The 18,516-nt window shown below is 37.4% G+C and overlaps 2 pseudogenes; both read right to left on the bottom strand.

The window, feature by feature from the left end:
* Window positions 1-869: 869 nt before the first annotated feature.
* On the bottom strand, window positions 870-1,808 carry LOC100727872 (olfactory receptor 8G50-like; annotated as a pseudogene).
* A 7,676-nt stretch (window positions 1,809-9,484) lies between these two features.
* Window positions 9,485-10,405, bottom strand: LOC100728154 (olfactory receptor 8B3-like; annotated as a pseudogene).
* Between the last annotated feature and the right edge of the window lie 8,111 nt (window positions 10,406-18,516).

Here is an 18,516-nt window from a genome sequence, read left to right as displayed (position 1 = left end):
GAGGAGGTGTTATCTTCAAGAAAAAGAACATTTATGACAAATACATTTATGAATGGGAAATCTCCTTTACCTCTTCAAAAAAGATATCCATTTTTTTCTAAAACAGTAATTTTGAGATAAAATGATGCTTTTCATCAGTTAGAAATTTTTGCCCAGCTTTAAATTTGGCATGTAATAAATAATGTCAATATAAAAATGTCACTTCTAAATTTGAAATGCTATGATGTGGATATCTGTGGAGTAAGAAAAATATTGAGAGACTTATCAGCAAGTAGAGGTGGTGGCAAAATCCCAAAACTATGGAAAGAAAAGTTACAAAATATGTGTCAAAATATGCTTAATATACCAATTTTTTTGTTATTGTGCATATCATCAACACTACTAGTAACTCTTCGTGATTAGGAGCCACCTTATCACCCATTGTCGGTCTGTGTTCCTCCTTATAGTTCTACACACTTGGTAAGATGCATAGGTCATACCTGAAGTATTCCAAACGGGTACATTTATGATGGATATAATAATTCCATAAATATTTGCCAAGAAATTTAGTGTGACATTTTATGTGTATAAGAGAACATGAACACCTGCTACCATACATATAACAAGAATTACGGTAAACAAGTTTGACCTGAAAAGACCCGTGTTCCCAATGTAAAAATGTAAACAACTGTTATGGAGGATGTTTAAAATCTCTAGAGGTGATACAGGCCATATATTTCAAATCTTGTGAATTCAGCCCTACCTCTGACATCTTTCTTCTAAATAACCATACAAAAGCGATAAGTATATGACTTATGGGCACAAATGGATAACCTTAGACTATTTCTGTATAATATTACAGAAAATATACTTTTGCTAAAGCACAATATTTATTTCCTAAGAAAGTTTTTCTCAAGAATCTTATTCAGGGCAACTTTTACATCCTTATTCCTCAGGCTGTAGATCAGAGGGTTTAGAAGGTGTACAATAATGATGTAAAACACAGAGGACACTTTCCCTTGGTCCATGCAACTGACTGATGAGGGCTGCATGTATATGAACGTGGCAGAACCAAAGAATACAGCAACAACTGCTAAGATGTGGGAGCTGCAGGTGCTGAAGGCTTTGGACCTGCCTGACGTGGAGCAAATGCGGAGGATGCTGGCTATAATGAAGATGTAGGAAGTAAAGATGGCCAGGGTAGGTATGAAGACATTAAAAGCACTGAAGCTCAGACCTACTACTTCATTGATGGAGGTATTCGAGCACTAGAACTCCAGAAGTTGGAAAAAGTCACAGAAGTAATGATTTATTGCATTTGCCTTGCAGCAAAGCACCCTCAGCAAGCAGACTGTGTGAGATGTGGCACCACCTAAATCCACACTGTACACCCCAACTACCACCCAACAGCAAACTCGAGGAGACATGGTGATATGGTAGAGCAAGGGATGATAGATGGCAACACAGTGGTCATATGCTAATGCAGCCAACATATGACACTCTGAAATTGCAAATGCACAGAAGAAGGAGAATTGAGTCATGCATTCAAGGAAGGAGATGATGTTCTTCACTGTCACAAAGTTCATCAGCATTTTGGGAGTGATGACAGTGGAATGGCAGGGGTCAATGAAGAACAGACTGCTGAGGCGATAGTACATGGGGGTGTGTAAGGGAGAACTGAGCCCATTCAGGGTGATCATGCCCAGGTTCCCCACCACTATGGTCACATAAGTTCCTAGAAAGAAGAGGAAGAGGGGCAGCTGGAGTTCTGGTTTCTCTTAGCCAGCGAGGATAAAGTCAGTCACGGTGGAGTGATTTACTTCTCCCATTTTCCTTTAGGAATTCTACTTACAATGAACAGCCAAATTTTGATGCTGGCATTTACTATCCCATGAAACAAGAAAGTGCAACCCTGTTCTTTTCAACCAGATACTTCCAGGTCTCTTCCAGCTTTCCTTCTTTGTTGATTGCCAATGACCTTGGAATCCCAGACACATGGGACATGTCAGTAATCACCATATAGTGTTCAGTTCTAGCTGTGCCTCATGCTGTCTGCATGGCTATTAGTTGTATTCCAGCCCACGAACATCCAAAGGACTGTTAGGATAACTTTGATGGAATGACCCTGTAGCCTTCCCTGCCTAAAGTGTAATCCCCTCTGTTCTGCAGAGAAAGTACAATTCATTGTTAAAGTGAATAACAGTGGAGTAGCATTCAAAATAAAAGCACACAATACTTAGTGTTGAAAGGCTGGAAGATTTTCTCTTATGTAACCAACAACACAAGATGTTCACTCCCTATCCTCTTTCTGCATTATAATTGAAGTCTTAGCTGTAAAAATCAGGCAAGGAATCATCTTCAGGAAAACTGAATTACAAATAAATTGCTTCTTGAGATTACTGCTAGATATATCTAGAAAAGTACAGTCATGCAGCATTTGTGCATCTGTAACTGGCTCATCTCATGTAGTACACTGCCCTCTGGATCCATTCGTTATTTCATATCTTTACGCTTCCTTTTGGGGAGAAAAATAGTTTTGAAAGTAAGAAGTGATGATCCAAAACTACTGTGAGATTGTTATACTATGCCCAGAATTTATGTTTCAATATGTTTTTGGTAGATTAAAGGAATAAAGAATGAAATAGTCCTTAGTTACACTGATTTTGGTCAAGGATTTGCTCAGTTTATCGAAGACCCTTATGGATATGCCGTAATGATAAGCCATGGGCTAACATAGTTAGGTGAACTGAGAGAACATCTGAAGACCAATGACTAAGTGAAAAATATTGAATTACTTTTCTGTAATAGTTTATATTTAGTCTTGTATTGAAAAATGGCATTTTGTGAATAACTTAGATTGTGCCAAAATAAAAAAAAAGGAAACATGCCGTTTACAGGAAAACTGTAGTTAATGTGTATGCAATGATACTTATCTATGAAAGTAATGCTTGTTTGTGCATGTGGACTGATATTAAAATCCAATTAACAGTTTAAGGAAAATAGTTTGCTGTGGGTGTTGAGAAGTGAGAGATAAATTATACAGAATCTATGCTTTCCAGAGTATTACAGTTTATAAGGGAAAGAGACACTGGACAGTGTGATGGATGCCATGCTTGGGAGGGTACACAGGAACACAGCTGCTCTGGTGCTAGTTTAGAAAGGAGGTAAATGAAGGTTTTTCAGAAAAGCTTGAGTCTGGAAGAATAAGAATGAACCAGCCTATTTTTCACAATATTCAAATTATGAAGCACTGAAATCAGGTTTTCATGTTCAGAAAATATGGATCCAGGAAAATACATCAGAACACCCAAATAATTTCAAAGTATTCATTAAAAGAGTGTCCAAAATAAGAAAATTTACAGGTGCATGAAATAAACTGCATCTAAGGGGTTGTGCCAAATTTGGATACCTGGAGGAGAGCAGGTTATATGTCTGCATGGTGGGTTATACATTAAAATTACCCAGGAAGTTGAAGATTTATAAAAAAACTAATTTACACCTACTTTCAACCTGACAAACTAAGACTGAATTTGCTGTGTGCTTTCTATGAGAGTGAAGCTAAATTTGGTGAGAGTGCATTCTGACACATTACCACAACCCCAGGACCATTAAAGTTACATGTGTCAAATTATGAAAAAGAATATTGTGTCACCAGCTATGTTACAGCAATGTGTAAGTAGTGCTTTTCAGGGGGTTCTAGGACATCCTGCACTGGTATTGTGAAACATCTTTGATGTTCTGAGGTTGAAAGACACAGTTCACATACTCTTTCTCTGCTCAGAAACCTCAGGCTGGATCACACATGAGTTTAGAATAACTGCTTTCTAAGGGAGAGAACTTTGGATGATGTTGTTGGTATGAATTCCAAACAGAGACTCCTGAGCACACTTTTTCTTAGTGGATCAAAAGGCAGATCCCAAGGTCTGAACAACTGATATACATACTGTGAATTAAAGGTGACAGGGCCTCTCACGTTTCCTTTATAACACCACCCAAGGGGTTGAGGATAACATGATGCCATCTTTATGAAGAGTTTGCAAATTGGAGTGATCATAAAAATAAAGAGATGGGTGCTACCTCAAGAGTTCTTCTCACTAGGGATTTTGTTTTTTCATCCTGTCTGTAACATTCTCATTAGCTCACTCATGTATAGTTGTCTGGGTGTTTTGAGCTGTTAGCAGCCATTTGGCTGAAGGAATTAAAGACTTAGCACACATGATTCTAGCAGGCTTTAATGACAGCAACTTCTTATACCAAAATTATTTCTGAAATATTTAAATCCATTTCTTTTATGTAAGCCTTGGAGAACTAGTTGATTGTATGCAATTATTAGTGGAAATTGTTCTTTGGAGTTTTCATGTTGTTTTATGGCATAACCTCACCTAAAGGACTGAGCATGAAAGGTGTTGACCTAGAAAGCTTTGTAAATGAGTTTAGTTGTAGGATTAAAGCCAAATACAGACTGTGTAACCATTCACCCCATTTGATAAAGTTGCCGATGAGTCATTTCCCATACAGATGCAGGTTGACACTTCTGAAACCACTGTACACATATTTTATGAATGAACAAAAACCAGTATGGGAAGTAGATAATGGAAACCAAGTTTCTTGAAATGGCAAATTTCAGGTCAGAAACAGGCCTCTTATAGTGAGCCATATAATACTGAGTACAGATGGCAAATATCAGTAGGAACTGGAGCTCAGCACAACCCATGAACACTTAAACATACGTGCACAATTGTGACATTGAGGGGATCAAGTTAAAGGGGCTAAATAACTAAAGAGATAGACTTCCATTGCCCAAAGCTGGAGTAATGGAAATGTGGTAAAAGCTATAACTGATTGGGGATTTCCCACTCACCTTAGAAACAAACGACTCATCCGGGTTTCTCAATTTTTGTGATTTGAAGGCTTTTTAAATATATTATTAAACGTGCATTTTCCCACCGTCCATCCTCCATAATGTGTCATATCCAGTCTCTTCTCTGTTATGTTCTTAGACTCAAAATAAGCTAGATTCTGAGACCCAAGACTCCTCTTCAAGGACTAAGCTACAAAAAGGAGACCTCAGTGCCTTAATTGAGCTCTCAGGAGGTCAGGAACTCTGAGAGAATTATAAAGTTGTGTTGTTTCTCTCAACTGCTTAGAAAATATTGACTTCATCATTAAGCAAAAGTAAGTTTCAGTCATAAACATCATAGATTTTAATTGTATGAGGATACATGTGCATGCTAAAACTTTAATTTTCCATGGTATATATTCAAATCAGTATAAGTCTAGTTGCATTGAATCTAAATTATTCTTAGTATCTATCACCACACATAAGTGATGTCTTTAACTCTTTTCTATTATTGAACTAAAGTCCGTTCCATTAGTATGCACAACAAACACTGGCATATACGTCCAAAGATCTGCTCTTTTCCTGTGGAGGCACTTGTTTCATTCTCATGGCTGGAAAGAGAGATTCAGTCATTCTGTTATCTTTGTTGTAACCTCAACAGTCACTCATCTGAAGTAGGCACAAGTATGTAACTTTAGGACACGAGATGATATCTAACACCTTCTACATACTAAGGAGTTGTGTGTAGAAATAAACTCTTCTTTCAAGGGAAAAATGTAGTTTTATTATACTATAAACAGCATATAAAGTAGTCAATACTAATGACATTTTGGCCAGTGATGGGCCAAGTATTCAAGGCCCCGTAAGATCATCTCACTAGGTCATGTTGCAGCCATCAGCTAGTGTAAGTGCTCTGTCTGACAGTCACACTTCTCAGAACGTGCCCCCTGATTAAGCAACATATAACACTGCTTCAGCCTTTTGGTTTCACTTGAAGCAAAAGGCTGTGCAAATTGTGAGGTTGTTCGGTTCCTAATTTCCCCTCACTTATACAGAACTGGTACTTACATAAATGCATTCTTACATGCCATTTAATTGCGTGAATTTCTGTAAAGATGTGGTACAATTTGTAAATCTTGTTTTATGGATAAAAAGGATAAAACTCAGTGAATGTTATACTTTTTTTCTCTACAACTAGTTTGGAGTTCAACAGGATCTAGGGAAATGTTTTGTATTATAATTTCAGTTTCTTTAATGGCTAAGGTATTATTCACATTATCTGTATCTTCCTGGATATATATTTTTGTCATTTGTGACTCACAAAATTTAGTTTCCTGTCACATATGCAATCATAAGTGTAGACCTTCCTTCTGTGGCTATAGTTCTAATGTCACATCTTCCTTAGAAGAGTCTGCATTGCTTTTTGAATCTGTCTTGTATACGATCCAAAGTGAAGATAAGTCAGTTGAGCACATAGTTTAGCCACCTTAACCTTGGTATGCTGTTTCAGTCCATGTCAGCCCACACAATTGCAACACGGTTACAAACCAAAGAGCATAGGCAAACTCCGTGTGACTGCTTTAACTCCAGATACTCTTAGGAAAATATGCTTCGTTTGTCATTCTTATCTTAATACAGGTGTGAGGACAAGAAATAAAAAGAACCAGGCACACAAATAAAAACACAGCATATTCTCACTAATTTGTCAAACCTTAAAGATTGAACATATACAAACGGTTAAAAGGTAGCTCTCAAGAATGGAGAGTAGGAGTGATATAAGCCAAACGGCCGCACCTGCGGTTACTTAGGATAAGTAAATTTAGACACCTACTGTACATGACAACAGTAGTTAATAACACTGTGTCACATACAGGAAATGTGCCAAGAGAGTAGATTTTGATTACATAAACAAAAACAGATAGCTATTTTAATTTGAGTGTAGTAACTATTTCACTAAGTATAACAGAGCACTATGGTTTGTATCACAAATGCATACAGCTATGAAATACTTGGTATAGAAATGAAATTTTTTCAAAGGAAAATAATCCTCCATAAAGCCACTATAATCAAGCAGTGTTAAATCCACATGCAGACAGAACAAAGAAAAGACAAAGTTCAAAATAGATCACTTATATTTTTTATTGTTTGAAAATATACTAATTATTTCTTCTCTCTTTTTTGCTAATGTGTTTATAATTTATGTTCCTTCAGTTATAGATGCCCTTCAGCAACTGAGAAGTGTAACATAAGTGCAGGTTGAAAATGCAGCCTCCATCAGGGGACTGAACTGAATCTAGAAACTTCACACTGAGCTTCCACCACTGCCCTTTAATAAAAGCTTTTATTATTAATTTTATTATTATTATTATTATTATTATCATTATTATTTATTTTACGACAAGTTGTCACTAGTTAACCCAGCTTGGCCTCCAATTTTCAATGCTCCTGCCTCAGTCTCCCAAAGTTCTGGGATTCCATGGATGTACTGCCACTCCCGGATTCTGTGGATAAATATTGATAAAGAGACTATCACCTCTTTCAAGTTACAAAAAAAAACCCAACTGTAAAACAAATTTCCTCGCCTTTGTCCTACCCAGAGGACCTCTACAGCCAGCCAGTTCATTTCGCACCAGACTACTGTCTGTATCCACCAGGGGGCGATAGAACACAGTTTGAAAGGCCCGGAAACGTGCTCTCAGCTCTTGTAGGAGCCGTCTTTTTAGAGGGTTACTGACTGAGTGCAGTGCACATAGAGTACATTGCCTGAGTACCTCTCTCTGTGCAGCTGGTACTGACTAAAAAGCTGAAAGCTGCCGCAGCTGCCTTCTTAGAGTAGGTATACACTGCAGAAAAGTAAGAAAATCCCAGGATGATTTGAAGAGCTAAAGGAGATTCTGTATGCTCTTTTCTTCTGAATCACAGCCTAAAAATGGAGCAGGCAAAAGCTAGAGCTTCCTGATCAGAACTCCTTTCCAACACCCAGGGTTCTCATGGAGACTTCACCCTCTGATTTGTTTTCAGTTTAGTAGGATAGGTCACAAGACACACATGCACTTTGGCCATCCATTCTTTTGCATTTGCGTGAGAAATCGAATGTCATAAATATAACTCTAACTAAAAATCGTTTCACATTAACAGAAATAACTCCTTTTAATTATGAATACCATGGCTATTTTAATACCTGCCCCTAATTAAATTGCTGTGTCCTAATACATTTCTGGCAGCTTTGAGAAAGCATATATAATACTAATGTGTTATGTTTTCAAGAAAATGCATGGACAACTTGATAGACCTCTGACAAATACAGATTTCTAATAATTTTGATATCATGCCAATGGATAGTTTCTAGATTTTGAAACTCAATTAAAGAAACTCTTGTCTCTAAGAACCGCTCACCTAAATCAAGCAGAACATGAGTCAATCAACCATGACACTCAAGGAACAGAGAGACACAGACAGACAGAGAGACAGAGAAAAACACAGAGATACTGAATATGTGTTTCTGTAACCTTTTGTTTCAACCTGAACCCACTGATTCAAATTCAAAAGATCAAATCTCAGAGTACTTTCTATTTCAAGGAAGCAAAGAGAGCGTTCCCTTCCCCTTGGGTGGGAGATTTATTCAAACTGGACCTAATGCACACCAAATCCTAAGAGAAGACTGAACAAATTTTGGATGTATGTGTTTATGTTCATTATGTCTTTCTCACTCCTAGCCACCTAAATTTCATCACTAGCTAAGTGCAGACAATTAAGACTTTGAGGTAGAAGACATTTATTTTGTCTCGCCACTACTGCAATTTTACGCTGAATACAGAGTCTGCATTTCTTATTATCTAAAGCAGGATGCACCTACATTTGGTGACCATGAAACCACATCATTTTGTGTTACATAAAACTCTAAAACAAAATCAAAGTGAAAATACAAAGAACTAGCCTCTGACCTGAAGGAGTTGAATTATGATTATAAAGTATGCTTGAAGAACCAAACAAATTCCACTATAGATAGCTGCTTAACATTTGTAGTAAGCTGCTTCCTAAAGAAGACAAAGTCCAACTTTACACTGTCATTCCTGGCTGGTGTCTAAAAGCTGCATGTAATGCAGTTGAACTTTGTCCTGTCTGCTCTCAATAGTTTACCTTCCTGCTCTAGGAACTATGGTTAGAGGAAAACCTTCAGCCTCTCTTTAACTCATACATTAGAGTATGAACAAAAATTAGAGTATCTGTGTTGTTGAAAAGCAAAGTACTCTCTGGAAACTGATGTTCCATGAACATTCAACAGAGATTTACCAAACTAAAATTATATTGCCAAACTAAAGTGTAAGAAAATAATTACCTACATGGTACAGTGGCATAGGAATTTCAGATATGAACTCATTTAAGTTTCACAATAACCGTTTCTAGATTTATTATCATGTACCACATTTCCACTTAAAACCTCAATAAGCAGGAGAATGGCAGACTAAGAAAATCACGTTAATCCTATTTAAAAAATAATTATGGTCTTCTTACTTGTATTACTTTGCTTTGTGAACTGATTTGTATGTATTTAATTTTCTAAAATTTAAAAACTTTGCATATTTTGGTTACTTGCCATTCTTGCCATAGCTTTATGTAACACCTGCACTTAATTCATATGACATATAGCAAAATGACTTCTATTTAAGTACTAACCCTTTCCTTCAAAGTCTTTTCCAGTGCAATATGGGCATCCTTGTTCCTCAAACTGTAGATTAAAGGATTCATCATTGGCTCCATAATGGTATAAAAAACAGAGGATATTTTATCTTGATCCAGAGCCTCAGCAGGAGAAGGCTTAAGGTACATGAATGCTGATGCTCCAAAGAAAAGAGAAACAGCAATGATGTGAGAGCTGCAGGTTTGGAAGGCTTTGGACCTGCCTTTTCTAGACTGGATACAAAAAATATTGGAGAGAATCAAAGTACAAGTAATGAAAATGATAAGACAGGTACCTGTAACATTGAAACCCACCACAATGAAAACCACTATCTCACTGATGGAGATGCTCAATCAGGACAGCCTCAGGAGAGGAGGGATGTCACACATGCAGTGATTGATGATATTGCTGCCACAGAACGTGAGTCTCAGCATACACCCTGTGTGGGCCATGGCACCCATAAAGCCCATTGCTTACACACCCACTGTCATCATTAAGCAGACCTGCTGGGACATGATGACCTTGTAAAGCAGGGGCTTACAGATGGCCACATACCAGTCATAAGCCATGGATGTCAAAATATAACACTCATCAATTACAAAGAAAGCAAAGAAAAAGAGCTGAGCAATGCACTCAGCATAAGGGATGATGTTTTTGATTTAGGAAACTCATCAGCATTCTAGGAGTTATGGCTGAAGAGTATCGATGAAGGAGAGGTGGAAGAGAAAGTAGTACATGGGAGTGTGCAGGTGAGGATTCAGACCTACGAGGTTCCGCAGCATGGAGATGACATAGATTCCCAAGAAGAGGAGGAAGAGAGGCAGCTGGAGCTCTGGCTGTTGTGTTAAACCCAGCAGGACAAACTCGATCACTGAAGAGCCATTGTGTGAAGCCATTCTTCCTTGGGCTATTTCTGTGAGAACAAGAGAAGAAGCACACAGTGATACTAAAATGAGACAACTCCAAACAAATCCATTGTAGTGCCAGCTGACTCAGGGAATAGGAGGGTGAGCTCAAGCCCATCCTTCCCTATGCCCTTGTTTTCTCCACTGTAGAACTACATAGAGGGAGTATGTAAAGCCCAATATTAGGTAGAATGTAGGAGGCGATTTCTGGAAGGAGGGATTTCAGGAAGCAGGAACAGTGCTGGCCCTAGACCACTTCTGCCTCCATGGTCCTTCTTCCACCCCAGACAGTGATGATCTCAGCAGACAGGAGATGAGGCATTTCAAGGGTTCACCAAACACCACAGATGAAGTCTGCAAGAGGAATAGTAGAAGATATAAAATTCAACACTCACCCTTTGGTATCATGGCTTCAGTGGATTGCTTCATTCTCCTTCTCTCTTCTCAGAGAGCTAAGTGGCTTTGATGAGTGTTACATGGTGCAAAATAAAGATGTTCTATTTGACATGATTGCTGTTGCTCGGGACATATTTTAACTGACAGAGCCAGAACACAGCCCTCAGTTCCCCAGGCTGTGAGAAGCCATGAGTTACTGATCATGATTTCTGGGGATGGATTTGCTTAAAACATTCTCTCTAGTGGAAAGCATGCAAAGTAGCACGTACCAATCACAAAAGAGCCACCTTCTAGCAAGACCAAAGGGGATTTTATGAGTGAAGAAAACCTAGGAACATGATTCTGTATTGGAAAACTTACATTTCCTAGTATTTTTCCAAAAAATCAGCCAAAAAATCACTCCTGTGATTTCCAAGAAATCACTCCTGTGCTGTGTTCACGAGCTAAGTAATGATTCAATATTGGAAGCTTTATGTTTCCTGTTTTTTTTTTGTTTTTTTGTTTTTTTTTTCCCTCAAGAGATCAGCTAAAAGCAATTACCTGTGCTGTATTTGCCAGCGAACTATTGATTAAATATTGGAAGACTTGTATTTCCTCCTATTTTTCTCAAGAGGTCAGTTAAAAGAAATTAGCTGTGCTGTATTGACCAGCTAACTAATGACAATGACATTGTCTTATCAAAGCTATACCACTTTACATATATGTTGATTAGCTCCCGAATAAGGACATCACCAAACACAAAAGAAACCTTGTCTTCTATTCATAATGGATTATCCTTATTAATTGTCACTAGCTGCGATATGACACAATTGTTTGTTTGCAACTGTGTCTTCTCTCCTGATATTTACACTTAATTTGAATCTAAGCAACATGGCACCAGGTGCTGTATATTTTCATTAGACTTTCTTTGTCTGCAAGAGCAACAATTGAGTGCCAAAAACTAAAACTTGACCCATGACTATCACCATGTACTAAATTAAAATATAAATGAATCAAAGATCAAAATATTAAAACAGAAAAACTAAATCTATTGGAGGACAAATTGAGTAAAAACCTTGAAGGCATAGGGGTAGGTAGAGAATTCATGAACAGGAATCAAATCACATGGGAAATACTTCCTAGAATCAATAACTGGGATCACCTCTTATTACAATGTTTCTGCATGTCTAAAGATATCTCTAGCATAGTGAAAATAAAACCCACAAACTGGGAAGCAATCTTAGTGAACTGTCCCTCAGACAAAGGACTTCTGTCTAAAACATATAAAGAATTAAAAAAAAATCAGACCTACAAAATTCAAGGATCCAATCCAAAACTGGGCATCAGAGATGAATACACACTTCTCAGATGATGAAGTACAAATGGCAAATAAATGAATGAAAAAAATGTTCATCATTTTTACTCATTAGAGAAATGCAAATTGAAACTGCACTTAGATTACATCTCACTCCTGAAAGACTGGCCAGGATTAAGAAAACTGCCAACAACAAATGCTGGAGAGGCTGTGGTAAAAAGGAACTCTCCTGCACTACTGGTGGGAGTGTAGAGTGGTGTAACCCTTGTGGAAGTCAGTTTGGAGATTTCTCAAAAATCTGGGATAGGAAATCCCATTTGTCCAGCTATTCCACTAACAGACATATTCCCAGAAGAACTGAAAACATCATATCACAGTGATATATGTGCACCCATGTTTATAGAACCACAATTTGTAATAGCCAGATCATGGAAAAAACCTAAGTGTCCATCAATTGATGAATGGATAAAAAAGTCATGGCATTTTTATACAATGGAGTACTCCTCAGCTATAAAGAATGATCACATTGAGTTATTTATAAATAAATGGACACAGCTTCAGACCATACTCATAAGTGAAATAAATCAAACTCACATGTAAAAATACTGAATAGTTTCCCTAGTGTAAGAAATGGTAAGAATACATAGCAGTATTTGATAAACATGATTCCCCATTATATTGCTTCGAAGCCTTATAATGTTCCATTGATTAGTTGCGATAGTTTTGTTCTGGGTTGTTTGATTTTATTGTCTGTGATGGTATGAACAGTTATTTTGAAGAAAATAGGACATTATAATAGCTAGTGCTGATTTAACATCAGCTTTATTTGAAGTCCGATCAAGCTTTTGTTCTTCCGTCTCCATCAAATTTATCATCTTGTATCTTATTGGATTTTATTAAATGTGATAGTATAAACAAAATTTTTATAGACAAGGAGATAATATAGAAACCATCTTTCATCTTCTGTTAGTTGGTTCTAAATGCCCTTTAATACATTCATTCTCTTGAATGGTTTTACAGTGTCTTGTTATGTTTGATGCTATAGTATATGAAGATATACTCAAATATCTTGAGGAATAGAGACTCTACGGTAACTATGGTTCTGTCAGAATGTCTTGTGGTGAAACACTATGTTGCTTAAATTGTCCTGTTCTGCCCTGTGTTGTTATGTCCTCTTTTATCTTAATCTCCTTTTTTTAAAATAAAAAAGCAATAAATGACACGTGGAGAGGTGCTAAGTGACGTTATAAAGGGGAATGAATGGAGACCATTTTCTCATATTTGTCTATAACATATATTATAAAGTACAAACTCCCTGCATTCTAATAGTGAAGGCTTATTGTGACAATACTTCTATTTTTAGGTAAAAAATATGGAACTGAAGAACTTAGTAAAACATGTAGCAGGCACTGCTACACTCTCGGAGGCAGTCTGAGTGCAGCCTGTGTCAGAATTACTGACCTCCTTATATGTTTTAGACAAGAAGAATTAAAGAAACTCAGACCTCCAAAATTCAAAGATCCAATCCAAAAATGGGCATCTGAGATGAATACGCAATTCTCAGATGAAGAAATGCAAATGGCAAATAAATACATGAAAAAATGCTCATCATCATTGGTCATTAGAGAAATGCAAATTAAAACCACACTGAGATACCATCTCACTCCTGAAAGAATGGCCAGGATCAAGAAAACCAACAACAAATGCTGGAGAGGCTGTGGGGAAAAAGGAACTCTCCTGCACTGCTGGTGGGAGTGTAGAGTGGTACAGCCTTTGTGGAGATCTGTCTGGAGATTTCTCAAAAAGTTGGGATTGGAAATCCCATTTATTCCAGCTATTCCACTTCTAGGCATATTCCCAGAAGAACTGAAAGCATCATACCACAGTGATATATGTGCACCTATGTTTATAGCAGCACAATTTGTAATCGCCAGATCTTGGAAACAACCCAAGTGTCCATCAACTGAGGAATGGATAAAAAAGTTGTGGTATTTCTATACAATGGAGTATTATTCAGCTATAAAGAAGGATCACATTGAGATATTTATCAATAAATGGGCGCAGCTTGAGACCATACTCATAAGTGAAATAAATCAATCTCGCATGTGTGAATACCGAATAGTTTCCCTAATGTAAGTAATGATTCAAATATATAAAAATATGTGGTAATCATGATTCCCCATTAGGTGGCCTTGAAGCCTTATAAAGTTTTCACTCATTAATTAGAAAGGCTTTATTCTGGGCTTCTTGATATGGAAATATTTGAAGCTAGAGTATATGAAGTTTTATCCAAATATTTCAAGGAAAAAGACAGACACTATGGTAACTACTATTAAGTCGGGTTATATGGTGGTGAAGTACTAGGTTGCTGAAACAGTCATGCTTTGACCTCTATTGTTATATTGTTATGTCCTGTTTTATCTCAATCTCCCCCTTATTCTTTTAAAAAATTATTTAGTCATTTCTTATGTTTGTCTTAATTAAAGAAAAAATTAAAAAAAAATTAGGATATATAAATAGTAACTCTTTTTGATTTCCTATTAACTTGTTTTGAAGTCCTGTAATACTCCCACGATCTTGTTTTGACTGATTAGACTCTGTTCCATTCTGTATGATAGTATCAAGTTTGAAGATATAGGCAACTACTTTGAAGGCAATAAGATTCACTAAGATACCCATTCTGGTTTGACTATTGTCTTCTTTGGAAGTCCTGTAATGTTTACAATACCTAAGTTTTATTGGTCTTGTTCTCTACTGTTTTGTCCAACTTTATAATATCTAATGAGATAGACAATTCTTTTTAAGGAAACAAGAGACAATGTTGATAACCATTGTTGATAACCTTGTACTCTGTTCTACACCATGTGCTATGTCTATCCTTGGTTTTGACTGACAGCTTTGTTTTGCCATATTTGACTGTATTCTCTCCCCCCAAAAAAGTAATAAGCACTAAGGAGTAATAAAATCCAAAATGTGTAAATTTTGTTGTAAAAAAGAGAGGGAAAAAAAAAGAAAAAAAAAAGAAAAAGAGCTCTAACGGATATAACAGCAAGTGTGTTTAGGGGTGTTAAATAGCTGACTATATCAATGTTTTTGGATCATTGAACACAGCTGTTTGCAGTCTCCCTGTTTGAATGTCCACCTTGTATTCTTTGATACTGTGATTTGAGTAACTATTTTCAAGATGATAATATGTAATCTATTAACAGGTGATTTCTTACTATTATGTTTTTTTTTGTAGTTCTGTATTACGTGTACCCTTACACCGCTTTGTTTTGTTTTGTGTTTTACTCTTTTTCCTCTTAAATAAAATAAAAAAAAAGAATTACTGACCTCCTTTAAAAAATAACTATACAGTATAAGTTTCCACATCATTAAAATCACAGGGAACTTGTGCATCCTCTAGGATAGGTCTAGTGTCTCTCACCACAGGACAGCAGCATAGACAAGTACCAGAGACGGGCTTGGATCAGTGCAGTGTAGGAAGACCACAAATGCCCAGCCCTGCCCCTGTGGGAGAATATTGGAAGCCACACAAGGCTTTTATTCATTATTTTGGAGAGAGTAGAAACTTCTGTGAATTAATATTGATGTGCTGAGTGGCTCTGAGAAACAGTTATATTCAGAGTGTCTCTCCAGGAGAGATTCAGGACAGTGTGTTACAAAGCAGATAGAAATAGGGAATAAAATAACCCAAGTTACTACCCTGTGTGCCGCTTCAGAGAAAACTCAGAATACATAAAAATATTAGTAAAAGTTATACATTCAGTTTCAAATAAGCATCTAATAAAGGATGCAACAGGAAAATATGTACATAATGCTAAGTGCGACTTGGGAAGAAGGAGAGAAGGATGGAAAAACATTCAAAGATCATTGATATATAACAAATAAGGTTGGTAAACTCCATGACAGAAGATAAAGGAAAAATAAAAAGCCAAGGAAAACAGTTTTGAAGACTTTAAATTATAGATTTGATACTTTAGCTAATAAAAAAAATCCTACAACCACTAAAATTAGTTCCAGTTTCTATTTTCAAATTTCCCCAGAATGCTAAAGGACCAAAAGTCCCTGAAGATAAATGTGAAACGTGTCCCCCAAGACCAAATTCCTCAGCCACAGCAATGGTGAAGACTCTGGGGATTAATACCTGTGTTTTCTATGAAATATAGAGTATTTTTACTTAGGTGACTCAAGAGCATGAAACGCTCTCTTGAAGGTCCCGTTATATCGAATCACATTGCAAGAGAAATTTATGTCAAGTCCCAATCCAGAGCTCAGGATGAAGGTCATTTTCATATCTGATCCTGCCAGTGTTCACAGGACAAATATGGAATGGACTTAGAAGGACCCCAAGCTGTCCTCACATTGCAAAACTCCCTCATATTCTTCCTTGTTTCCTTTGCAAGATAGTCCCATTGGCCTAATTCATTTATAACAAAACATGTCAACTAAGCATGATTCTCACCAACTGTACAAGAGCATCCTTTCTCATTCGGAATCTTTTTGGTCCGATGAATTTGACATTGTCAATGTCAGAGAGAATTTATCTTAAAAACTGTATTAGCAATATATTTTCGCAAGGGTGCAGAAAACAAAAACAGACACTTATAAGAAAATGAAATTTTGATCTGAAAGATTATGCACTAATCTATGACAGATACCCAGAAAGTCTAGATCATGTGTTTTTAAAATTGTAAGTATGTGTTTGAGATAAAAGGAGAAAATTCAAACTACAAATACCAGAGAATGAAAGGAAATAAAAAGTACAATTCCATATACCTTGCCTGGGGACTGGGATCCCAACCACCACTTGTAAACAGCTGATGAGTAAATCTAAGGAGGCTCCAGTGACTGCAACTTGAGAATAAGGGTCGGACCAGTGTCTGTCACTTACTGAATTATTTCACAGGTGTGTGGCTGTGGTAAGGTAGAAAGAGCAGTATGGTTTGGTCTTAATAAAGATGTCTGGGCTTCAGAAAAGCTAAAAGAACCAAGTAACCCCTAGCAAATGAACAAGAAGTGGGAGAGGAAGCAGGTGGAAAACGCAGGGAATTGAACCTCAGCCAAGTGTCAGATGACCTCAGCAGAAGCTACCTAAGCAGGCCTTGGTTTCTGGGTTTTGAAATTAATGAAAAACTTGCTTGTGTTGATATGAATGGACATTTAAAACACATGCTTTGGATTAAAGAATGAAGATGTAAAAGCACAGGCATGACATGCAAGCATTATACATTATGTAAAATTTTCAGCATATGGAACTAGACTGATTATTATTATGGACAGGCAGGAAGATCAGAATTTTAAAAGTGCACTCAGCCCTGCACACCAAATGACAGTGTCTGTCTCCAGCTCTGAGATGGGATAAGGGAAAGAGACAGGCAAGAGAGAAAGAGAAAATGAAAGGAAGAGAAGAAGAAACGATATGAAAGATCATATTACGAGCTTTTTTATTTTTCATACAGAGCCTCTCTGTGTTGTCCAGGTTGGTCCCAAACCCCTAGACCCATGATTCTCCTGCTTCAGGCTCCTCTGTAGCTGAAACTCTAAGTGTGTGCCATTGCATTTCTTCATGTAACGTTAGTATGCAATTTGTTTTCATTTCTAATCCCTAAATACTATGCTCCAAAAGATTAAAGATGGTTAACTAAAAGAAATTGGGGATCAGGATCACCCAGGATTTCAGAATAAAGCTGGACAGAAATGTAGACCTTAAATGTAAGGCAAAAATTAGCTCCCCCTTCACTTTTTTCCCCCAATCTCGGTAGATTTTAGACACTTCTGCTGAAGAGCAACTTGTGGTGATACACAGTAGGCAGTAATTACTATTAACAAATTGACACAAAAATAAATTGATGGCCTGTCCTAGGCCAACCTCACTTCCAGTGAGATCCACGGGTAATCTAAGGACAGATGAATTATCAGGCCTCCACCAGAGCTGACACTAGCAGAGTGTAGAGTTCTGGTGCAGCAAAGGAGGACAATACGGCAGCTGAGGATTGGACTTGGGCAATCTCCTTCTAGCTAGGTAGTCAAGTCAGTAGATACCCACCGGTTAACCATGATCTGTTCCTCTTTGCTTTTCCAGAAATGCAATGTCCCTCAATTCCTGAATCTTGACAGAAACAGTAGGTCACCTCCACTGCTTCCTGTAGCCACCAGCCCCGCCCCCTCCCCCAATCAAGCTGTGTACCTAACAAGAGACAAGGATATCATGCCTCCAGGTCTCAGCCTGTCATTGAAGTGTGACCACGGTGGTTCCCCTCATAGCTTAAATACACCTCTTGTCTGTTTTACTCTGTCATTATTCCCTGAACAGGAGACCAGTGATCCTGGATGAGGAGATGGATAACTGGTGCCCATTATGGGGCATCCTACCTGCTAGGGGAGGCCACATGGAGTGATCACTGCTGGAGAGCATAGA

Source organism: Cavia porcellus, unplaced genomic scaffold (genome assembly GCF_034190915.1).
Source record: "Cavia porcellus strain 051 isolate PalLab524CR breed Dunkin Hartley unplaced genomic scaffold, mCavPor4.1 scaffold_9, whole genome shotgun sequence".
Taxonomy (NCBI): Eukaryota; Metazoa; Chordata; class Mammalia; order Rodentia; family Caviidae; genus Cavia; species Cavia porcellus.
This window is presented reverse-complemented; position numbering and strand designations above follow the sequence as displayed.